Source organism: Podarcis liolepis (genome assembly GCF_965112155.1).
Source record: "Podarcis liolepis genome assembly, chromosome: 12".
Taxonomy (NCBI): Eukaryota; Metazoa; Chordata; class Lepidosauria; order Squamata; family Lacertidae; genus Podarcis; species Podarcis liolepis.
In genome coordinates this window covers 36,660,967-36,686,810 of record NC_139563.1, presented here as the reverse complement: position 1 = coordinate 36,686,810, position 25,844 = coordinate 36,660,967, and the positions used below count along the sequence as shown (strand labels likewise).

General features: G+C 42.0%; 1 protein-coding gene across 1 annotated transcript in view; it reads left to right on the top strand.

Moving 5' to 3' along the window:
* Nucleotides 1-25,844, top strand: part of SKAP2 (src kinase associated phosphoprotein 2) — a 109,285-nt gene that overhangs the window by 61,088 nt on the left and 22,353 nt on the right. The gene's annotated exons all lie outside the window — the stretch shown is intronic.

The following is a 25,844-nucleotide window of genomic DNA, read 5'->3' as shown; positions in this document are numbered from 1 at the left end:
CTTTTTTTCTAATTGCATCCAGCATGAATTTCTTCTCTAGATTTTTCAGTTACGGAAAAGTTTTTCTGCTTCTTGACGCCCAGATGTAAATCTCATTCAAACCTTCCTTTTGGCACCTAGTGCTGAACTTCACTCCAGTAAGAAGAAAGTGGCAGGACAGGGTCTGTAGGGATGTAAATACATGGAAATGAGGTGTCCTCCTTGCTGCGGTTTAAAGAGATATTGAATATAGAGAACTGCAACACTTATTACTGTAAATGTAATGGGGAGTGTGGGGTATAGCTCTAGAACAGACTTGGACAACCTTGGTCCTCCAGATGTTTTGGGACTACAACTCCCATCACCCCTAGCTAACAGGACCAGTGGTCAGGGATGATGGGAATTGTAGTCCAACAACAGCTGGCGGGCCAAGTTTGGCCATGCCTGCTCTAGAATAAAATAATGCTATCAGAAGGTAAGTTGGTAAATTAAAAATTACTTCCATCTGATGTGTTTCAGATATTTTGGTTCTCTAGAAAATATAGCTGTAATAAGTTCAGTGCATAAGGAAAGACACAGACTGAAAACTATTGTAGACTTTTAGACTTTTTATCAGCAGGTGTTCTCCGTATCAAGCGGTGTGCTGCTATGTTAGCTCATTTTAAAACTTGGTTAATGAGAAACACAGTAACAAATCTCAAACAGACCCCCGGGTATAGGACAGAATATAAATTCTAATCATCATCATCAAAACAGGGTATGTTGCAAATTTGAAATCTACCCGATGGTTGGAATGTATCAATTATTAAGATTATTTTAGGGAAAGTTTCAAGATAGGCAGAGCCCAGAATTCTCACCACTAATCACAATGGAATAATGCACAGTTTGAAAGGAAAGAGCTGTTGGGTAATATGAAGTTTTGGGACTGTTTTGGAATGGTTGAACTTTGAAAAATATCAAAAGAAGGCATAATTAAGTCATGCTATTGAAGCTGTACGCCGGCTCCCTCGGCCAATAAAGCGAGATGAGCGCCGTAACCCCAGAGTCAGTCACAACTGGTCAAATGGTCAGGGGTCCCTTTACCTTTTTATCCAGTAGGATATGGGTTGAGCACTGATCCTTTCCCTCCAGTATTGCCGAGTAAGACAGATATTAAACTATTTATTGACATGATATGGATCACTTAAGAGACTGCGCAAAGTTTGAAAAGTTAATGCCAGCTGTTGGTCTAACAGGAGGAGTATTAGGTCCAATTTACGAAACTAGCTCTAATTCAGAAACAGTGAAAAAATAAATAAATGCCAAGTATAATGGGAGGCAGATTTATTAAAGTAAATCCCTGATCAATTATGGAAGTGGATGTGGAAAAATACACAGTATTTTACATATACTACATTACATTCAACAGGCTTCAAGACTGAATAAAATTTACCCAAATGTAAGCAATTTGGGCTGGTGCTGTCAAACATCAGGTGCAATTTACTCCATGTTTTTTGGATATGATTTTCCATTACTATTAGTACCCATTCCTCACAGGGGCATTTGCCCTGTCTTTCCTCAGTTGTCCAATCACTACTGCAGTTCTTGTGATTTATTTGTGGTGGCAGGTGTTTTGCATCTGCCTCATTTTCCTGCAGAATCATAGAATGACCTCGAAAGGTCATCTAGTCCAATCAAATCCTTGCCAGTGCAGGAAACTCACTACTGCAGCACTCTTGATAGGTAGCCATCTGCCTTAAAAACTTCTAACCAAGGGTACAGCGCCTTCTAAGGCAGACTGTTCCACTGTCAAACAGCTTGGACCACCAGGAAGTTCTTCCTAATGTTTGATCCTAGCATCCATATTGACATTAATTTAATTATGACTTGGTCCCTTTAGTCTCACCCTTCTACTATAATTGACCATTCTGTTGTCCTGTGCACATTACTTTTGAACTTTGCTAGCTCTTTAAAGTAAAGTAATGAGTATTGGCCCACTTAACCCAAGTAAAAGGTAAAAAGGGCCATCATTATTTTTTTTTACAAAATGACACTCTCCCTGTCACCTTCATCACAGCTAAGTTGTACATCTGCACCAAGCTTGGCTGAGAATGGAATATAGATTTCAAAGACAGCCTCCTCCCAAAACAAGGAGGTGGGGGAATCTTTCAATTCATTTTTTAAAACATGGGTACTCAGCACTAAAGAGAACCCAGAGTTGCAGATCTCTGACTGAAAAATGTTCCCCGGACTTCCGGGTTAGCGCCTCCAGTAATGGCTGAACTCCTCTGATTGGGAGGAATTTGCTTCGTGGAAATTAGGGTGTGGCCAGCATGACTAAGTCGCTTCTGGCGAACCAGAGCAGCGCACGGAAATGCCGTTTACCTTCCCGCCGGAGTGGTACCTATTTATCTACTTGTACTTTGAGGTGCTTTCGAACTGCTAGGTTGGCAGGAGCTGGGACTGAGCAACGGGAGCTCACCCTGTCGTGGGGATTTGAACTGCTGACCTTCTGATCGGCAAGTCCTAGGCTCTGTGGTTTAACCCACAGCGCCACCTGCGTCCCTGTACACACTTACCTGGGAGTTAATCCCACAAAACTCAATGGGACTTCTGAATAGACTTGCATAGGACTGTGTTGCAATTCTCTTGCTAAGTAAGGAGCTGTTTATTGGATAGAGGAGACTAATCTATTGACACCTTGCGCCATAAACTGGTTTTTACAAGGGGGAAGATGACTAATTTATTTTCTGGTAACAGTGTAAATTTATTGCAGTTGACTAATATTATTCTCAACAGCACCAGGATTCTAGGCTGCCTCTGCTTCTCAGCCAAAGTCGCATTCCAGAGTTCCCTTGAGCTCTCTTGGAATAACACCAGTAATTTGCAAGCAGACTGCATTTGGGCTGCTCTGAGCCTTTTCTCAGTTTTTAGAGAATTAGGAGGTATAATTTCATTCCCTTCCAGGTTTTGCTTTGTGGTCAGGTATTTGCTTCCTCCACAGAGTTGGTATACTTCAGTCAGCTGAGTTCCCTCTGCTTAACATCTCAGAAAGTACAAAATGTGCCCAGTTCCAGTTAGGGCAGCAGTTCTCAACCTGTGGGTCCCCAGATGTTGTTGGACTACAACTCCCATCATCCCTGAGCTCTGGCCTTGCTATCTAGGGGTGATGGGAGTTGTAGTTCAACAACAGGTTGAGAAAGGCTGGTTTAGGGTAAAACAAGCAACGAGTTGGAGCTGCTCCCTTAGGAGGAAAGGCTGCAGGATTTGGGTATTTTTTTAGTTTAGAGAAAAGGCAAGTAAGAGGTGACATGATAGACATTTACAAAATTATACACAGCATAGAGAAAGTGGATAGAGAAAAGTGCTTCTCCATCTCTCATATAGTATTAGAACTCGTGGGCATCCAATGCAGCTGAATATTGGTAGATTTGGGGCAGAGTGAAACAATGTGCTATTTCATGCAGCTCATAGTTAAATGATAGAACTCGCTCCCACAGGAGACAGTGATGGCCACTAACTTGAATGTCTTCAGAAGAAGATTCAACAAGCCCAAGGAGGATTAAGGTTATCGGCAGCTGAGAGCCACAACGGCCATGTCATACCTCCACTGTCAGAGGCCATATTCCAGTTGCTGGGAATTGCAGGTGGGCAGAGTGCTGTTGTGCTCAGGTCTTGCTTTGCAGGCTTCTCTTAAGCATCTGTTTGGCCACGGTGAGGCTGGACTAGATGGACCACTGGCCTGATCCAGAAGTCTCTTCTGATGTTCTTAAGTTTTGTTAAGGAAAGTTAAAAGGACGTTCTCTTGGGTGGAATTAAATTACGCTGGGTTAAAAGGCTTGCAAAGAAATTGAATATTGAAGCACAGACTCCAGTCTTGACCCAACGTAGCTTGTTTTGGCCTGGGTTCAAAGAACTGTGCAACTTACTCAATGCATCCCAGGGAGCGTTAGCCATGCCAAATGGATTCCTTCCCTTTTTGAGCAGCAGCCCCACCCCACGTTCACACAGCAAACCTGTTTTGGGATAGAACTTTTAGAAACAAATTGTGATGTTGCATATTGAGACGGGAGTTTTGGGTGGGGTGAGGTGTCTGTCTTTTAAAGGGAGAACATTACACCAGGCATGTTAAAGCCCCCTAGGTGTACTTAAAAGCATCTCTTCCACCTAAAGCACTCAATGTTCTGTTTAAAGATTGAATAAAAAGCATTACAATTAAACTGTAAAACACAGCACAGACTCAGATTTGATTTTCTACTTGCGGCGATCGTCCCAAGATTTGCCCTTCTCCCAACATGTATAATTTAAACTGCTTGTTCAGATAATACAATAATTGCCCCATTTGTTGCAGATTAGATCCTATCGCTTTTGTCCTGGGTTTTGCTAAGTAATACACAGAGTAGCCATCATAAGCTGCTCTATGCCTGGGGGAGTCCCGTTCAGCTTTCCTTTTAAGAAATGTTCCAAGGGAGTATTACTTCACTGTTCACGCTGACCTTTGCAAGATTTCAGCCCCAAACCCCAAATGTCAGCAATAATTGGACTTTGGTATCAGTCACAAATGTAATAAAACCTGTGACATTTGCAGCTTCAGTCCATAAGCGTGTTTGGCTCCAAAGCATCTTGCTGCCAAGTGATGCAATGGCATAATCATCCTACCCCCTGAAAAAAAGTAGCTTTTCCTAACTTGCGATACAATAAACCACATTTCTTGTGCTTTTTGTAGTATCCAAAAAACCTTTGTGACGTATCTTAGAATAATAGAATCATACAAGTTAGAAAGGACCCTGAGGATCATCTCACCCAACTCCCCCCCCCCACGCCCCCTGGTCCAATCCCATGCAATGCAGGGATAGGCAGCTGTCCCTTACGGGGATCGAACCTGTGACCTTGTTGACGTTATCAACACCATGCTCTAACCAACTGAGCTATCCATTGCCGATCTATTTCTTATTACATTCATATCCTGGCTACTGTCCAAGGAGCTCATGGTTGCTTACGCCCCCTCCATTCCAGTTCACCCTTACAATAACACTGGGAGGTGGGTTAAAAAGGTAAAGGTAAAGGACCCCTGACAGGTAAGTCCAGTCGCAGACGACTTTGGGGTTGTGGTGCTCATCTCGCTATACAGGCCGAGGGAACCAATGCTTGTCCGCAGACAGTTTTCCCGGGTCATGTGGCCAGCATGACTAAGCCGCTTCTGGCTCAACGGAACACTGAAACCAGAGCAGCGCACGGAAATGCCATTTACCTTCCCGCCAGAGCGGTACCTATTTATCTACTTGCACTAGAGTGCTTTCAAACTGCTAGGTTGGCAGGAGCTGGGACCGAGCAACGGGAGCTCACTCGGTCACTGGGATTCAAACCGCCAACCTTCTGATCGACACGCCCAAGAGGCTCAGTGGTTTAGACCACAGTGCCACCCGTATCCCCTGTGAGGTGGGTTAGGCTGAGTAATAGTGGCTTGTTATCCCCCACCCCACCCCAATTATTAATATCCAGAACAAGAAGCACATTGCTTTCCCAACACAATTCCTTATTTCTGCCCCCAAAACATGGCAGGATAGCTTTAAGCTTTTCTCTTTTAGAACGGAATCTAGCTACTTAACACTGCAAACACAGTTGTTGTGTGAAACTTTTTCAGGATTCTGGTCTCCCTATTTGCATTTTTACTGATGCACGGGAGCTGCCATGTGCTGCTCAGTTAACCTGAAAATCCCCCAGGCCATGTGGGAGGATGTTGCAGCAGCCCTTCCCCAAAGCAGTGTTGTTCCTAGAGCAACTAGAAACTAGAGCAATGCCACTATGGGGAGGAGCAACAAGGTGAGCTACTCATAGCCATTCTGCATGACCTCTGAATGGTTAGGGGGAAGAACCCTGCATAAGCAGCTTTTCTCTGCAGACGAGCATTTTAATGTTCAAATTAACACCATTTAGCTTTTTATCATTTTAAAGCATTTTGGTAATACTTATTTCCTGTAATTTTTGAAAGTGATCCCCTTGCACAAGAAAAAGAGAGGTTTCTTCATAAGCAAGCAGTTCAACTTTTGAAAGAACCGTAAAAAAAGAGAAACGATCAAGCATCATATTCCCACACATTTGCTTCCCATTAAAATAAGATTGCTTATTACTCGTTCTGATCAGTCATCCTTTTTACTGCTTCGAATGGACCAATGCGAAAACATTTTTGACACTATAGATTTGTAAAACCAATATGATGTGAATGCTGTGTGACAGAAGTTGGCTGTTTTATTGAGGGGGGAGAATCCCAAGTTGGAGAATCTTGTCATTCTAGAGAGACAAAAGTAATTTTCCTTATATTGAAGCCTTTTCACTGTTGACTACATTTTTGACAGCTGGCTTCATGTTACACATTAACAACACTTTGTTTATTCATGAATAGCTTTGGCACACTATGTGCCCAAAATAGAATATTTTTCCATATGCAAGCAAAGCTGTCTTGTGATTAAGAAGCAATGCAACAAAACAATCTTAAACTTGAACATTAGTGCTCCAGAATATCACGACTTTTAAAAAATTAAAACAAAGAACAAGCAATATATTTTTGTTGAAACTGGTGGAAAGCATTGTTGAAAGACAAAATTACCAAGCATGTAGAAGAACAAGTCTTGCCCAAACAGAACCAGCATGGCTTTTGCAAGGACAAGTCATGTCTCACAAACTTTTTAGAATTCTTTGAGAGTGCCAGCAAGCACATAGATAGAGGCAATTCAGTTGGCATGCGCTTAGATTTCTGAAAAGCCTTTGACATTCTACCTCACTGAATACTCCTGAGTAAGCTTAGCTGTCATGGAATAAGAGGAAGGCAGGGTTAAATCTTGTATAGTATGTGCCACCCTGTTCCAAGCAGGGAACAGGACTGCGTGGCCTAGGCTCAGAATTTAATCTATTTTCCTTTAAGTGGGTGGGGTGCACCAATGCTGCTTCTCACCCATTTAAAGGAGAAACCGAGCAAAATGCTCTTTGAACCAGACTTCCTTTGCAAAGCTGCAGAGGGGATTTTGGCAGGTGAGCAACCCTGCTGACCTGTCAGATTTGGCCTGTGAGGCCAATCCTGCTCATGATGTGGCCCATGGAACCAAAAAGTTTCCCCACTCTTGCTTTAAACCAATGAGAAAACCCACATCAGGGATCTATTGCATGGGTACAGTTAGCACCTTACCTAAACAAAACACTGGAGGACAGAAGGTACAAATATGAGTGACAGGAGGCACATGAAAGAGCAGCTTGAACAAAGCTACCGCTGAAAAAGCTAGCACCACAGAGTGGTCATGAAGCCATAATACTAAGCCCTGGGGTCCAAGGGGCAGAAGGGTGGTGCATAAAATTAATAAATGATTAGGATAAGATGCCACCCTGTACTGAATCAGACCATGGGCCCATCTAGATTCGCATACTCAACACTGCCATACCCGAAGCCTTAAAACCACCACAGTCCACTTCTGTCGTTGAGCTCTCTGCGGATAGCGGCATCACCACTTGCCATGTCTTTCAGTATGCATGCATGGAGGAATGAGAATGTACACCTGATATTTTAGAAGCTCTCTGCTTCAGGTTTTTTCCTTTTGTATGTCTGTGGAGGGGAGGCAGCTTAAGGGATCCGCTGGGAAGGAAACTGCTAAGTGCCTTTCTAGGGGATAGTAAACACAAAAAGGGTTAGATTAAGCTAATGGCTTTTCAAGTGCTGGAAATAGTCTGAAGGGGAATAGCCGCTACCTAATAACACAGCAGTGCAATTTTTGCTCCACCACAAAGAGTTGCATGTTTTAAAGTAGCAGCAACCACTTGGCAGATATCTGAACTTGTGCTGTAAGAGAAAGAAAAGATTCCCCTTTTCTGTGGATATACTGGGATGGTATAGTGCAAGCATATGTTCTTAGTATGTGGGTTCAGATGGGGATCACAAGACTGGGTTGCAGAAGAATTTAGACAATTATTGTCGAGTGCTGGCCAACAGCTCTTTTGCTGTCTATTACGTATTCTTTCTTTTTGCTTCTGTTGTATGAGTCAACCTTTAGCTAGTTTATAAACTCTTTTAGTACAGCGGGGGGCGGGGGGACAAGCTAATTTGCAGGACGTGGTGATGCCAATTTCAAGCAGGCAGAAAATGGCAGCAGTGTCTAATTATATCGACACTGAATGAAAGTATGGCAAATGATCTCTCTGGTTGAATCTCTTGTCCCTGTGCTGTCTATGCAGGGAATGCATAAACATTAGTTACTTAAAATGGCTAAAGCAGCTAGGAGAGAAACATCTGGGAACCAGACCTTTCCTGTGGAACCATTCCAAAAAACTGCATTGTGTTTCCTTTACTGTAGTAAGTCACACTGAAACAACTTGCTTTGGGTTTCTCTCTCCCCCTCTCTCCCCTGAATTCAGAAATGAATCTACCCAAAGAACAGGAAACAAAATTCAGTGTTCTAAACCCACAAATTATTCACAAAGTAGGGGGTACAGTGGCTCATTCTGATGCTATCTATGTTGCCAAGTCACATTTGTCACAATTAGAGATATTTAGTTTTCATGAATGACTCTTAAATCAAGATCCTTCCCTCCTGATAGATATGCATGGGAGATGTCACATGACATGATTAGTTTCTGCTTCATTCTGCTAATATTATGCTTAAGGCACAGAATATTGTGTGTGACAAATTGTTCTTAAAGTAGGGCAACTTTTTATTGCAGGCTTTTGTGTGTACGTGTGCGCACGCTTGGTCATTTATTGATGAAAACTATTTACCCTTGTCATTCATTAGCTATATTTTAGCATGAAGCTTATAGTTCGTAATGTAAATCTGTTGAACTACTTGGTGAGCAAACATTTCTAAATTGCTGCAAATCTGAGTATAGGGTATGATGTGGAGACACAAAACACACGGGGGTGAATAATTTTGCTTTCAGTTTATAGTGAAGCAGACCTTTTTGTGCTTTGCTTTGTGTTGCCATGTGTGAATGACACCCAGCGGTCAGGAGTCAACCATAACGTTTTGAACTACATTTTATATACGTCTTGTTTCTTTATGGATCCATTGGATTCATGCCGTTTTGTTTTGAACCTGTAGAATGCATTTCAGTTAAAAGGGGTTTTGACTTCCAGTGTCTTGTGTTCTTTGCAGGTCCAAGGTAGAATGCCGTCTTCTGTCAGGGTCTCAAAACACTTTAAAAATCAAAACATATGGGCTTGACCCAGGTGATTCTAAACATGTGAAAAATCGCTGGTCATAAATCTTTGGGAGTAACTGTTTGTGAGAGGAGCAGTTAAAATTAATAAGAGCCATTTTGTTCCTCCTTTTGCCCTACGGTTTCCACCTGCTTGATCTCCACTATTTTAAATGGTAAGCCATTTTGGACAGGTGCCAATCTGTTTGTGCCAACACACTGATTACTTGCAGGTACAAGGGCTGCAGTGTGTGTGTGTGTGTGTGTGTGTGGAGTCCCACCACCCACAGAACCTTCTCGTTTATACTCTCTGCCTTGCTGTAAAGTGCACACAGAAGTCCACATTTGCAGGCGCTTCGTCTACACATTAGGAGTGTGGATTGCAAATGCCAAGCATCAAGGGAAACAGATGTTTGAGAAGTTGGGCCAAAGTTAGTTTAAAGTTGAGGCAAAACATTACTGAGATGGCGGACTCTTTATAGTTTGCGGTTTGGCAGGCATCCAGTAGGGAATTCATCTATCTGTATGAAAAATCAATGGTTCCTCTCGCCATGAGCCTAACAAATGCAGAGGCCTGGCACATATATGACCGTATGCTGTTTGCATTTCTGATTTGTGAATGGACTGAGTCCCAAGAAGGAATGCTTGGCAGCGCATCCAGCAATTGCAGCTGCCAGGTTTGATCATGCCATATAGATTTGGCTGAAATGCCAAGCACCGGGAGCCAATGATATATGGAATATGAGCTGGAGGCATTCTAGGAAGCAAGGAGGAGAATGACTACGCTGTGCTTGCATATCCTGGGCTAGTATCCAAAGACCTGCTTAGGCTCACCAAAGGTGTTTGCACTGGATCAACGAGTGTTAAAACAACAAGACTGAATTGCCCATCTCTATGCCATGTCACAAACTGCTTGAGAGTGTTGCGTCAGCTTCCAGAGCGATTTGCCATGTGGCATTGATTACAGGAGAAGACCTGCAGTTGGAAGGAAACGAGTGGAAGAGCTCCCTTTAGACTTGCAGAATTAGTTTTCACAGTTCTCTGAATACTGACCCTGTAATGGAATCTATAAAGGTGAAATCATGATACAGGGACCTCTGTTCAGATTGGATGGTAGAACTGAAATTTTCTCTAATGCAATATATGAATAAGGCAGCTTCTTGGCTGAACTATTTTTTTTCAACCCCCCCCCCAACAATCTGGGAACTCTAGTTTACAGAGCTACAACTCCCAACACCCCTAACATGCTACAGTACGCATGATTCTTTGTTTTTCTTGATGGGATGCGCTTGAAATGTAAAGTGTGTTTGCAGCTGGAGACTGACCAAGCATGTATGAAAATGACTTTTTGGTTGCTCCATGTATTTGTAACTCAGATAACTGACCTAAGTGGGAAATATCAGCAAGAACAAAACATTGCCCAAACACACTAAGCACTTAGGAAATCTGCTTAGGAAAATGTTGTGTGTGTTCACCTTGTGGAATGACCAATCTTATCTATTATTGCCACAATCTGAACTGAGCAAAGTCTCTGCAAGTCTTTGACCAAGTAGGTCCTGGTGGAGATTTGGTTGTATGGTGATGTTATTTATTCCTGTGAAAAATGCTGTTTAAATTTCCATAATGCGTAAAAAGAAATTTGCTTTTAAGGTTTCGTTACAAGCTGTTACGCCACAGTCTCCATTATTATTGTGTGCATATAATCACCCCTGTGTTCATGACCTTTAGCTGATGAAGCTAATAAGTTAGAGGGAGTTATCTCAAGAGGGCATTATAAAGGTCAAATCAAAACCCAACCTGTACTACAGCTAAGCATCGTGTGCTTTAAAAAAGTGTCTGAAAGTATCCATAGAACTAGACTCAACCATTGCATGCAGGCATTTTGGAACTTCTTTTAACAATGATTCAGAGATCTGCTTAATTGCCTTTTGCCATTCAGGCAGTTCCACAGCCCTCTGAAGTTAAGCGTTTATGGTCCCTATTGATTTAGGAAGTGTTTAGATTAGGATTTGTGTGCATGTTAGCTGAGAGTCCTCGGTGTTACTTGTGGTATCTCCAGTTCTTTGTGTCTTGATCTGTTTCCATGTGTGGTCTTTCTAGAACTCAGACAGGAGCCATTCTTTATTCAGCTCAGTATTGCTGGTCTGTCTCTAGCAGAAGGTGTTGATAAGGATGCTCAAAAAGAGTCGAGGCAAAGACCTGTTGCCGCAGGTCTTTCCAATTGTCAGTATGCTTCAATAAGTATATATTCTCTCTTCTAACGTCCTTGTTTGCCTCAGAATGTATTTTGTTGTCCACACCAACAATAACAGAGACAACAGTTTTCCATTTTGTGTGAGCGAACATCTTCCTCCTCCTGCTTTAGACTAATGCCACAATAAATTAGTTAAGACTTTAAGGTGCCACAAGAATTTGTTGCTTGCTGCAACAGACTGCTACAGACTACAGTGGTACCTTGGTTTAAGAACAGCTTACCGTATTTTTCACCACATAGGGCGCACCGGCCCATAGGGCGCACCTAGGGGTTTTTGGGGGGGGTAAAGGGGAAAAATTATTTCCCCCCCAGGCACGGGGCTGCCGACACAGAGCAGGCTGCCCCCAGAGCAGGCTGCTATCCGCAAGCCGTGGGAGCCCGGCATGGGAGCCCCGGGCTTTGGGATGCAGGCAGCTCTCCAGAAATCAATGTATTGTTCAGCATGGTTCTCAGTGCGCCCCGGGCTTCGGGATGCAGGCAGCTCTCCGCAAGCCTTGGGAGACCGGCGGGACCTCCTGCGGGCTCCCAAGGCTTGCGGATAGCTTCCTGAAGTCTGGAGAGCGAGAGGGGTCAGTTCGCACCGACCCCTCTCGCTCTCCAGGCTTCAGCGAAAGCCTGCATTCACCCCATAGGACGCACACACATTTTCCCTTCATTTTTGGAGGGGAAAAAGTGCGTCCTATAGGGCGAAAAATACGGCAGTTTATGAACAGCTTGGATTAAGAACGCTTCAAACCCGGAAGTAGGTGTTTTGGTTTGTGAACTTTGCCTTGGAAGCAGAACATGTTGAGTTTTTTTTATTTGTAAATTGAGTCCCCCGCTGCTATAGGAAAGCATGCCTTGGTTTAAGAACTCTTTGGTTTAAGAATGGATTAAGTTCGTAAACCAAGGTACCACTATAATTGTTTGGCATGAGCTCACTATAAGCTATTAACATGATTTTACTTTTGATTATAATAAGGAAGTTCAAAAATGGTGCTTCCCTCTCTGTATCATCGGAACCAAAGGGACTTCAATGTGTTTTTTCTTTGGCTTAATTCACATTTTTCACATGAGTGTTCACTTTAACTCTGAGATGTTCAGCATAAAATAATGAGTACTACAAGATTTCTTAAAAGCTGCTGCAAACGCTGAGATGTCTTCTGAAAGTAGTAAGGTCAAGGCTAACTTCATTTTTCATGAATTTGCTTCTCCGATTTTTTTTGCATTAAACGAGGAGAGGGGAAGTGTGTTCAAAGAACAGGTGCTTGCTTTGACTTAATTTTATGGGTGCTTTCTTTCTTCAAGTGTATACAACATAGAAGAACTGAACAAAGGCATTTTACGTAAAGCTGTTTCATGGGTAAATAATTACTACATGGCAGGTTTACTCTTCTTTATTTTTTCCCCTTATTTTAATCCAACCCACCCACCCCATCTGACCTCTCTCAGCAGTCACCTTATTCTTGACTTAGTTTAATTAACTCTGCTTTCCTTATGTTGGACCAAATTATTGTCTTGCAGGGGGAAATCATTTCAGGAAGTGCCAGGAAATGCTTTATTCTAAGCCCCGCTGATTGCTTTTTCAAAAGATGTGCCACCCTGCGAAGCCAGCAGGAGTTGAGACTAACCATGCCTGCTGATGGTCTAAGTTGTCCCTGGAAATGTTGCAGATCTCTGGCCACCCACAGAGAGCTGTGGCAGTCACTCTGAAGTTTAGTGTTTCCTGAGCCTCCTACGTTTTGCCACACACTCGTCCTCTTTACCCCTTGGAAATGAAAGAGACAGAGAACCATAAGTGTGTGTGTGTGTCTAGATTTATAACTCTAACACGTTCAGGGCCTTTTTAAAACAAGATGATAAAATTTAATGTCCCTTTTACTTAGGTACACAAAATAAAACCATTGGTTTCTGAACAGTTAGAGTATGCAAGCCTAGAAATAATCCCACTTAAATTGGAACACAACAAACAAATGTTGTGTAGATGCTTATGTGTTTTTTATACACACACACACACACACACACACACACGTAACTAAGTGGACTCTCAAATCTATTTACACTAACAGGATTAAATTTTTGTTAATTTATCCACAAAACAAGAGTGGCAATGAAACTTAATTCTAAATGGTGGTTTAATGTTACATATTTATATATGTAATTTAACTTTCCTTAGAGGGGAAATCAATGTCTGAAATACTGGGGAAGTATTTTATTACCTTGGAAATTAGGGAAGGATGAGGAGACTCTGGCTTTCTTGTGAGCAGTAGTTTGTATTTGTTTAGCCATAACATAACATCAAGAGCATTTGGATTTGAACCACAAATTTAGTCCTTCATAAACTGCCTGCCAATGCAAATGAGGTATAATTGCAAAGCAACATAGTTTTCATGGTCAAATAGCAAAAAATACAGAAACTCTGTAGGTGTGAGAAATATTTGTTATGAGGATCTTTGTAAAAAGGGCATTGATGTAGCGAACAATGTGGAATGCTCTCCTGAGGAAAACAGGCTGGGTTTTAGGCACTAGACTAAGAGATTTCTATTCATTTAGGCCTTGGCTAACTAATATGGCCTCTATGGTGGTACTGATCTTTTAGTGGGGTGAGCTGGACTCCTCCTCATTATTATGTTATTGAATGAACATTTTAGTTACATTGCATTATTCATTGCTTTAAATATTCTGTTTTTTGCTTTTATCTGTATTTTATCCTGTTTAGTTGCTTTGACACTTTATTTTTTGTAAAAAGCTACTGATACGGTGATGATAATATCCTCTACAACTCTTTTACAGGACGAGCAAAAGCACTTTTCTAACAGCCATCCAGAAAATTACAACTTGAGAGTAAACAAGCACAATATTTTTAACTGCAGCTATGAAATAGCTGCTCTTGCATTGGACCTGCCATAAAATAGATTTAGGTGTGTCCTGTTGTATCACCCTTCATGTAATTTAAAAGGTTTTGTACTTATTTACCAAGGTAGCACCTGTCTGCTTCCCCCCACCCACTCCCAGAAGTCTTTGCAGTTAGCTGAGGAAGGATGGACTCTTGGAAGTGTTGCCCATGCAAACAGATTGTTCAACGAGGACACGAGAGAGGCAGTCTTGGTCATTCTTCTGTTTTCAGGTGCTACCCAGAGCTCCAGCAAAGCAGAATCTGGACAAATGACCAGATCTTTAACTCATCAATATCTGTGCCAGCTGTATCTCAGATTGGAGGGAGTTCCAAAGCTGGGGTGCCACTCCCGAGAAGGCTCTCTCTTCTCTAGTATGATCAGTTTTGAAACAAAAAATTGTGTACTTCTTAAAGTGGCTGAGATGACACTGAGCTTTCAAATAAAAATAAAAATACACCTTTATACACTACAGGCATGAAATTATTGACCAATGCATTTTTCTTACAAAGGGAAATTGTCTTAAGAATCTGCAGTAGTAGTGGCTGATCAAAATTTATCCCAATGACCCTTCTAATGTTATCGGAATAGCAACTCTATGTGTTGAAGACTTCCACAGTGCAGCTGAAAGGCATGTAAATACAAGCTGCTTATTTGCTAGGATCTTCCAGATTTGCAAGATGATTGCTATGGAAACCACATAATGAAAACCTTATAACCATCTGTGTTGCTTGATGGATTTTACTGCATAGCTCAGCTGTTTGTGTTTACTGTTGCTAAAAGTATTGAGTAGAATATATTAACCCACAAACTGTTGTTATCTAAGGTATTAATTAATATTGTGTAATGACATGGTGTCTCTTAGCTAGCGTAGCACAATACAGTGCTTGTTTGTGATTAGCCATGTTATTAATAAGGGCTAATGGAGGTATCTTAGTAATGAATACTAGAGCTTTTGATGGGAATCTAAACTGAATTGCTTACTTCAAATACATCTTTATCTTGGGCATAACTGATCTCGTGACAGAAGTACGCTCTAGAAAGCTAACTTGGGACATTAACAAAACAACAACTACCTGATACGATTTTTGCTTTTTATTTTAGTTAACTGTATTCATAGCATTCCAGTCATTCAGTTCCATTATATGCATTTTGTGCACACTTTTTGCATGAAATACATGCTTCTCAGCACATTCACCAGCAAAATATGCATCTTGTATACCACTCTGAGTTCTTTTCTACAGCCAAGTGGTATATACAGTTTATGCACTAAATAAATAAAATGCCTGTTTGGTCTGCCAAAAATGCATTGCAAAATCTGGAAAAGTCTGCAATCCAGCTGGGAGCTACATTCCAATCTGCAAGCAAATTCTGGGGTATCAGATTGGGTTTAGTCTACTGCAAAAAGTGGACCAAACAAATTCTTTCTCCATCCATAGTCACAAGATATTTCTACTTGTCTTTCATGGTAGTTTTGCTCCCCTGTTTATAACTACAGTACTGTACCCAGGAAGATGGGCTTCATGCATCTGATGAAAAAAGCCACATAGTCCATGATCTGCTAGCCTCTATCAAAATTTAGATCATATAATTTTTCTCATAAGATAGGAAGAGACCTATTGTCCTTTATGTAGTCATCTACAGTTCCTTGTGTTGAACTGAAAATCACCATCTATGTCAGGGAGAGGGACCACCACAGGATGTTGAGCTCATATCATCCCTGATTTTTGAGCATTCTGGCAGGGGCGAGGCGAGTTGGAATCTAACACCTGAGAAATCTGCACTAATTTGTTTAAAAGTTGCTGGTACACAGGCTGAGACCCTACCTGCCTGCGGACTGTCTTGCCAGAGTGGTGCATGCTCTAGTTATCTCCCGCTTGGACTACTGCAATGTGCTCTACGTGGGGCTACCTTTGACGGTGACCCAGAAACTGCAATTAATCCAGAATGCGGCAGCTAGACCGGTGACTGGGAGTGGCCGCCAGGACCACATAACACCGGTCCTGAGAGATCTGCATTGGCTCCCAGTACGTTTCCGGGCACAATTCAAAGTGTTGGTGCTGACCTTTAAAGCCCTAAATGGCCTTGGCCCAGTATACCTGAAGGAGTGTCTCCACCCCCATCGTTCAGCCCAGACACTGAGGTCCAGCTCCGAGGGCCTTCTGATGGTCCCCTCACTGTGAGAAGTGAGGTTACAGGGAACCAGGCAGCGGGCCTTCTCGCTAGTGGCGCCCGCCCTGTGAAACGCCCTCCCTTCAGATGTGAAGGAAATAAGTAGCTATCTTATCTTTAAAAGACATCTGAAGGCAGCCCTGTTTAGGGAAGTTTTTAATATTTAATGCTGTATTGTTTTTAACACTCGATTGGAAGCCGCCCAGAGTGGCTGGGGAAACTCAGCCAGATGGGCGGGGTATAAATAAATTATTATTATTATTATTATTATTATTATTATTATTATTATTATTAAGGGTGAATTGGGGCAGTGGAGGAGAGGGCTAGATCAACATTTTTGAAAGACTAGTCTCCTTAGTTAAATTCAAATATTGGAAAAGTTTTTACCCTCTTCAGTTCTGGAGAAACTTAAAGCTGGTGAGAACTGTTGGCCTTGATACAGCAGTAGAATAGTTTTATAGGGTTTATTAGGAAAAGCTTTTTCCCTCCAGTGTGCTGCATATTAACAGATGCTTATGCAGTGTAACATAATTAGGAGCAGTGATACCCAGTGGAAAGGAGAGATAACTAACAGGGCATGTTTGTTCCTTGGATATAAGCCATAGGATGAGAGTGCCTCCTGGTGCCCCTAACAGTATATAGAAAGACATTTCTTTTCTTGTCTTTGTGTTCCTACTTAGCCTTCTAAAATGTGTGGTAACAGGAAACTGTATCCACTCTTCGGCATTTCCCTAGCACTTTCCCTTGTATGAAGTGATGTCATTTTATCTGTACAAAATCCTTATCTAGTTGTTCGCTTGCCCTTGGCCACCCGGTGAGCTTTGTGGCTGAACGGCAATTGCAAGTGGGTTTATTTCCAAATCCCAGGACAACATATTGGCCCCAGCTGAACCTTGAATGTGCTATGTTAGTCTAAATATGGTTTCCACAACAGATCTACCCATTCCGGCTTTCTTGTGGAGTCTTGTACCAACATAAAATCTGTCTACGATGGATAGTGGAATTGAGATCTACAAAGCTGCTATGTTGAGTAAACTGTGCCCTTAACATCCAAACTACAATTGCTACTTTCTGTGGGTAAGCAGCACATAACCAGCCTCTTGGGAGCCAGTGTGGTATAGTGGTTAAGAACGGTAGATTCGTAATCTGGGGAACCGGGTTCATGTCTCCGCTCCACCACATGCAGCTGCTGGGTGACCTTGGGCTGGTCACACTTCTTTGAAGTCTCTCAGCCCCACTCCACCTCACAGAGTGCTTGTTGTGGGGGAGGAAGGGAAAGGAGAATGTTAGCTGCTTTGAGACTCCTTCGGGTAGTGATAAAGCGGGATATCAAATCCAAACTCCTCCTCCTCCTCCTCCTCTTCTTCTTCTTCTTCTTCTTCGTGGGGTGTTGTGGAGCAGGTATTATGAACTGGTACTCTGCCTTGCGTGCATTTGACAAGTGCGAAACATGTCTAAATAGATGAGTGGTCTCATGGCTGCTAAAAATCTCTATCAGTTTGAAATGAGAAGTCAACAACATGCTGTCACCCAATTTACTTTTTTTTTTTTTAATCCTCTGTCAATCCAGGAGTAGTGTTGTGTCATGAGACAGTGTCTGGTAACTGTAGTTGGGTACGTAGGGTTCAACAAAATGAATCTGGGCGCAGAGGTTTTAGTGATAGTTAAAGCAACCTTGTGATCTGAAGTAATAATAATAATAATAATAATAATAAATTTTATTTATATCCCGCCCTCCCCAGCCGAAGCCGGGCTCAGGGCGGCTAACAACACTAAAATAGTGCAACATTATAAAACATCATAAGAATTAATTAAAATCAAAATTGATGGCAACCATAAACTAAAGTATTGTAAAGATTGCCAAAGGAGGGAGTCAGGCTGTGCCCTAACCAAAGGCCTGGTGGAACAGCTCTGTCTTGCAGGCCCTGCGGAAAGATGTCAAGTCCTGCAGGGCCCTTGTCTCTTGTGACAGAGCGTTCCACCAGGTTGGAGCCGCAGCCGAAAAAGCCCTGGCTCTAGTTGAGGCCAGCCTAACCTCTCTGTGGCCTGGGACCTTCAAGATGTTTTTATTTGAGGACCGTAAGTTCCTCTGTGGGGCATACCAGGAGAGGCGGTCCCGTAATTGAGGTACTTCTGAACAATGGGGTCTTCTGACCCCTGAAGCATTAGGTATGTGTGTGGTGTGTGCACACTGCTCCTGGCATCCCAGGCTGAGGCTTATGCAAGAGCAGCCACGGTGTCCCCCATATTTTGTTGGACTACCACTTCCTTCTTCCTTGAGCATTGGCCATATTGGCTGTGGCTGATGGGAGCTGGAGTCCAACAACATCATCTGAGGACCACATTGGCTAAAACCATCCTAAAGGTATGGTTGGCTCCTTCCTTATTGAGTTTCAGGCTTGGTGTTTAGGGAAGTTTTTAATAACTGATGTCTTAATGTATTTTTAACCTTCTGTTGAAAGCCGCCCAGAGTGGCTGGGGAGACCCAGCCGGATGGGCAGGGTAGAAATACATTATTATTATTATTATTATTATTATTATTATTATTATTATTATTAGGTCAGAATACTTGCTGCTTTGTTTTCTGAGTTTTAGGGTTTCTGCTGTGGTTATGTTTAATCAGTCAGGCTGTGCTGAATAGAATAAAATGCTTAAAATGGTGTGAATGTCGCCATAGTTTTAGCAGCAGCTAAATTGCTTTGAGAACGTATGAATCAGTGGCACAAAAAAGAGTAAATTAGTTTCAACCGCTTTTGCTTTGTTTTTTTGTTTGCTTAGAACCCATTAAGCTTTTAGGCTTTCCCTTTTGAAATTAAAATGTTAGCTCATGTTGACTTAATTGCATACTCTTTATGTGGTGAACCTTGTTGCTTATGGTGATACCTTAGATTTTATCAGGGAGAACTGTGATTTTCTTTTTTTTTTTTAAATAGTTTTTATTACATTTTTTCCAGATACATACAGAAAACAGCAAGAGAAAAGAGAGAAAAAAAGAAAGGCAAAAAATGTGAAAAAAAAATAAAAAGAATCATAACCCTTCAACAGCTTGTTTCAACATTCCATCGAACTTCCCCACATCTCCCGCACAAAGCATTCCCGACAATAAATTTATCAGCAAATTGTAACCTTGTTTCATGTGTTTCTTTGGTACTTTTGATAGCAATTTAAGTTTAAATCCCTTATTGTCGTGGGTAAATCTTGAGTCTTCCAATGTTTGGCGATCAAAATTCTTGCTGCAGTGGTAGCATACATAAAAAACGTTCTATCCTTCTTTAAGACCTTTTGGCCGACCATACCCAAGAGGAAGGCCTCCGGTTTTTTAGGAAAGGTGTACTTAAACACCTTTTTTAACTCGTTGTAGATCATTTCCCAGAAGGCCTTCACTCCTGGGCAAGTCCACCAAAGGTGAAAGAATGTTCCTTCAGCTTCCTTGCGCTTCCAACACTTGTTGTCAGACAAATGGTATATCTTTGCAAGCTTGACTGGGGTCATGTACCACCTGTATACCATTTTCATAATGTTTTCTTTTAAGGCATTGCATGCCGTAAATTTCATACCGGTGGTCCATAACCTTTCCCAGTCTTCAGCCATAATATTGTGACCAATGTCTTGAGCCCACTTTATCATGGCTGATTTAACTGTCTCATCCTGTGTGTTCCACTTAAGCAGCAAGTTATACATTCTCGATAAAACCTTGGTTTTTGGTTCTAACAACTCTGTCTCAAGTTTCGATTTATCCACCTGGAATCCTATTTTTTTATCCAACTTAACAACCTCGTTAATTTGGGCATAGTGAAACCAATCTTGCACCTTATCTTTTAAATTTTCAAAGCTCCGCATCCTCCAATTGTCACCAACTTTTTCTATTAGTTCCCAATATTTCGGCCAGCCGGTCTCCATATTGGGTTTTTTCCACGCCTTAGCCTCCACTGGTGATAACCACCTCGGAGTCTTACTTTCAAATAAGTCTTTGTATTTCAGCCAGACCATGAAAATTGCTTTCCTGACAATATGGTTTTTGAACATTCCATGCGTTTTTGCCTTGCCGTACCACAGATAAGCATGCCATCCTAGCGAGTTGTTAAAACCTTCCAGGTCTAGGACATCTATATTCTCTAATAAAATCCAATCTTTCAACCAGCAGAAGGCTGCCGCCTCGTAGTATAACCTTAAGTCTGGCAGGGCAAACCCCCCTCTTTCTTTTGCATCAGTTAGTATTTTAAACTTTATTCGGGGCTTTTTGCCCTGCCAGACAAACTTTGAGATGTCCCTCTGCCACTTTCCAAAACATTCCATTCTGTCCACGACCTGCAAGGTTTGAAATAAAAACAACATTTTTGGCAAAACATTCATCTTAACAGCAGCAATTCGGCCCAGCAAGGAAAGTTTCAGTCTCGACCATGTTTCCAAATCTTTCTTAACTTCTGACCAACATTTCTCATAGTTGTCCTTAAACAAGTTCAAGTTTTTAGGCGTCAAGTTTACCCCCAGGTATTTCACCTTCTTAACCACAACTAACTCTGTTTCCTTCTGAAACCCCTCTATTTCTAAGGGCGTCAAGTTTTTCCCCAAAACTTTAGTCTTTTGTTTGTTCAACTTAAATCCTGCTACCCGACCAAATTCTTGTATCAGTTCCAGAACTCTTTTTGTACTAGATTCTGGCTCCTGTAATGTTATTACTAAGTCATCTGCAAATGCTTTCAGTTTATATTGTTTCACTCCGACCATGATCCCCTGTATTTGCCGGTCCCTCCTAATCATGTTCAGCAAAACCTCCAGGACTGATATGAATAGTAGGGGGGATAGGGGGCACCCCTGACGTGTTCCTTTTTGAATATGGAACTCCTCTGTCACCACATTGTTCACTATCAACTTAGCTTTTTGTTCTGAATAAATTGCTTCTATACCATTTTCAAACCCTCGTCCCACTCCCATCCCTTCCAAGTTTTTCTTCATGAATTTCCAAGAAATATTGTCAAAGGCCTTCTCGGCGTCAATAAAGATTAGCACTGCCTTAGTGTTAATATTTGTTTGTAAAAGTTCCAGAATATCGATAATATTCCGAGTATTATCAAACAAATGCCTGCCAGGAAGAAAGCCTGCTTGGTCCTTATGAATTACTTCATTTAAAACCTTTTTCAATCTACTTGCCAAAATGTCTGCAAATATTTTGTAATCCACATTTAGGAGTGAGATGGGACGGTAGTTCCTAAGTTGAGTCTTTTCAGTTTCCACTTTGGGTATCAGTGTGATGAAAGCTTCTTTCCACGTTTCCGGTGCCCTTCCTCCCCCCATAATCTGGTTACAAACCTCCATTAATGGTAAAGTCAAGTAGTCTTTTAATATCTTATAATATTTGGAGGTAAGTCCATCTGGGCCTGGGGATTTGCCCAGCTGCATATTCTGAATGGCATCCTCAATTTCCTGTTGTGTTATTTTACAATCCAAAATTAATCTCTTCTCCTGAGACAGTTCTGGTAAGCCATTAAGTTTCAAAAATTGTTCAATCTCAGACACATCCTCAGGCCCTTGTGTATACAACTTTTTGAAATATTTCTGGAAACACTTTCTAGTTTCACCTGGTTTCTGAATATTTTTCCCTTCCACCTCTAGATTGGTAACATAGTTTAATTTCTGTCTTTTCTTCAACTGCCATGCCAGCAGTTTCCCACATTTATTTGCTGACTCAAAAGATCTTTGTCTCATTTGTTTAATTTTCCATTCCACTTCTTGGTTTATCAATTTCAAATATTGTGCCTGATGGAATTTAATTTCTCGCAGGATCTCTTTAGATTTTGGTTTAGATCTTAACCTTTTCTCTCCATCACTTATCTTCTCTAAGATTTTATCCTTCTTCCCATTCCAGAGTTTCTTCTTGATAGTATTTTGTTGTATCAGAAACTCCCTCATTACAGCTTTACTAGCGTCCCAGATTGTTCTTTTTTCCACTGAAGTATTCAAGTTGATTTCAAAATAGTCCTTTAAAGTTTTTTGGGCCTTCTTTACGATCTCTTGATCTCTAAAGAGGGTGTCATTCATTTTCCATCTAAAGGAACCGGCTGGAGTAAGTCTCAATTCCATTTTCAGGGCGTTGTGGTCGGAGCAAGTCTTTGGGCAGATTTCCACTCTTGTAGTCTTCGTTGCCAGCCCTCTAGTTGTCCAGATTTGGTCGATTCTCGTCCATGATGAGTGGGCCTCAGAAAAGAAAGTTCCCTCTCTACCTAGGGGGTTCCTTGCCCGCCAAATGTCAATCAAATCCACATTGTCTGTCAGTTCAAAAAAGGTTTTCGGTAGTCTGCCGTCTTTAGTTATTTGGTTTTGTGACTTATCCATCAAAGTGGAGACCACCCCATTCATGTCTCCCATCATAATGATGTTTGAATAGTCCAGATAGTCCAGTAGTGTCTCATGTAGCTTCTTGTAAAATTCTGCTTTCCCCTCATTTGGTGCGTAGATTCCTACTATCAAAACTTTTTCTCCTTGAGATTGTATTTCAATTGCCAAGATTCTCCCTTGCTCATCTTTAAACAAAAATTTCGGTGCTAGGTTCTCCTTGGCGTAGATCACCAGGCCTCTCTTTTTTACTTTGTCTGATGAAATAAATTCTTGGCCTAGTCTTTTGTTGATTAATACCTTCCTATGGAGCCTAGTCACGTGGGTTTCTTGCAAGCAAATTATATCCAAATTTTCTTTTTTCAAAATATGAAAGATCTTTTTTCGTTTTTCCGGGGAATTTACGCCATTAATGTTCCAGCTGTACAGCTGCAGAGACATCCTGTATCGATCTGTTGTTGCTCTTTATGGGGTGTCCTCCTTTTTGTCCGAATCCGAGGGAGGAGATGGTGTTGGTTCCAGTCCAGGCTGTGGCAGAGGCCAAGGGGCTGCTGTTCCCTTCTGAAGATCTTCTCCGTTGTCGTGCAGGAACTTCTGGTTGTCCTCTTTAGACTTAATTCTAACTTTCTTTCCTTTGTATTTAAATGATAGGCCTTGTGGGAACTCCCACCTGTAAGGTATTCCGTTGCCTCTCAAAAGTCTTGCTAGGTCAGTATAGTTAGCTCTGAGATCCAGTAGCTGTTTTGGTATGTCCTTATAAATTTCCGCTCTTCTGTCCTGGATCTCCAGTGATTTGTTAAAATGAAGGTCAAGTATTTTGTCTCTCTCCTGTTTAGTCTTTAGGATGATCAGGCAGTCTCTAGGTCTGTCCTTTCTGGTAACACTTCCCAGTCTAAATGCCGTTGTTATTTTAAAGTCTTCGTCTTCCTTTATTCCCCAAAATTTGGAGAATTCTGCTGTCAAGAAACCAATCAAATCTTCTTTTTCAATCTCTGGGATAGAGCGTAATCTTAAATTATTTTCCCTATTTCTCAATTCCACCATAGACAGGTAGGCCTGCTGGTCACTGATGTGCTTGTGTAGTGGCCTTACCTCTCCTTTCAATTCATCCACTTTTTGAATTGCTTGGTCAGCTTTTTCGTTCGCGGCTTCGGCCAATTTCCGATTCTCAGAAGTAGCGTCTTTTAGATTCCCAATTTCTTGTGAGTGCTGTGCGACTTGTTCCGATAGCTTTGTAATAGAGGATGTGGCTAAGTCAATTTTTGCTGTTTGGTCATCAACCTTCTTATTTAAAATCGCAAATTGTTGAAGCATCTCCTTCATAAGAGTATCAGATCCACCTGCAGCCATATCCTCTGTTGCTGGTTGTTCAGCTTCCTTAAGTTCAGCTGTTGTTGAAGGTTCAGTTCCCTTCAATTCAGCTACTGTTGGAAGTTCAATTCCCTTCAGTATAGCGGGAACTGATGATCTACGTGACTGAGAAGTCAGAGTTGTTTGCACAAGCTGGCCTTTTGTTGCTTTCGCTTTTGCGGATCTTGTTTTCGGTTGGCCACTCATTCCCCACCTGTCTATGAATCAAGGTCAAACTGTCAAAAGTTCCATGGGAAGGACAGACCTCAGTGTAGATAACAACAGCGGAGAGAAAAAACAAAGTTAGTTCCCAAGAAGTTGTAAATCCCAGTCTCCACTAGAGGGAGTGCAGTTGGAGGGAGTAAAGTTGGAGTTCAGAAAGAAAGGAAAAAAGTTATGGTCGCCATTAAAGTTCCTGCAACTTTCCAATAGCCCTTAAAACTTTTTCCACTAGCAGAGCCCTTCCGAAATTGTCACAAGTATCACCTCTCAAGGTGCAGGATACAGTCATTTAGTTATCTAGTCCAAAGTTGCCTCTATGTATCTGTTTCAGTTTTATAAATTGTATCCACAAAAGAAATTCTTTCCCCCCTGCCACCCCGAGGCTGGGTCTTGAACTTTTAAATTCCACCAAAGGAGAAGGTTCCCAAATTGCTTCCTCGCTGTAGAATAAATTAATAAAAAAACTTGCCTTTCATTTCAAGCCTCAGTACTGTCAGACACATAATACTTCCACTTTAAAATCCTTTTTTCATTGCGTCCAGCCTGTCTGTTCCTTTGCCTTTGATCTATAAGCTTTGCCGGAAGACGGACTTCCTGTTTCTCGTCACTCCGCTTTCAGCCAAATTTAAACTCTTGAAATTCTTAAGGATCTTAAGGTTGTAAAGTCCCAATTACTCACGGGTTGTTGTTTTCCAGAATTGAAGGTTTCAGGAAGAAAGGTCAGCGCTGATCGGCAACAGCAGCGCGGCTTCGCTCCGCTGACTGCGAGACGACCCTCGGTGCCGCTACCCCCTCCGCGATCCGGAGCCCCGTTACGGGGTCCCTTCAACGTTTCAGGGGCTGCTTCTGGCACCCGCCGGGTCCCGGGACCACAGGCTCTCACCCCCTGTGGTTTTCCTGAGTGGGTCTCCGCTTCGCCGTAGCGGACGACCCGTTTTCAGCGGAGCTCCTTCTCCTTACCAGGAGCAGGCAGCCATTACCGAACGCGCCGCCTCCGGAAGTCTCGAGAACTGTGATTTTCAAGCCTGTCTCCTTGATGCGGGATAGGCCCTGCCATTTAGCAGGCTAAAGCAACCTCCTTCAGGGAGCACAATGGGGCCGTGGCAGTGTGGGGAATAGAGAAAGGTCAGGAACGAGTGTCTGAATTGGTCCACTGAATTTGTTTTCCCTCAGTGCAGAGGGTGCTATGTGAGCTCTGCTTCTGGTGGGAAAATGACTTGGCCTTGATATGCTACTAGCTTTCACTGTATGAAGGCAAACTTAATGGCAATATGGTGGCGTTGTGAAAACGATGCGAGAAGTATCGCCTTGTGGGGAACTTCATTACATCAAAAACCTGTGTCATCGCTGGAACTAGAGAAGCCAACCAGTGATAATGACGCTTCAAGCTGCCTTCTCTTTCCTTCATAGGACAAGGATTGGATCTAAAGCCACTCGAGTTATATTTCTAGTTCAAAACTGGGGTGTTTGTTTTTAAGAGGGACATCCAAGTGCTTGACCGT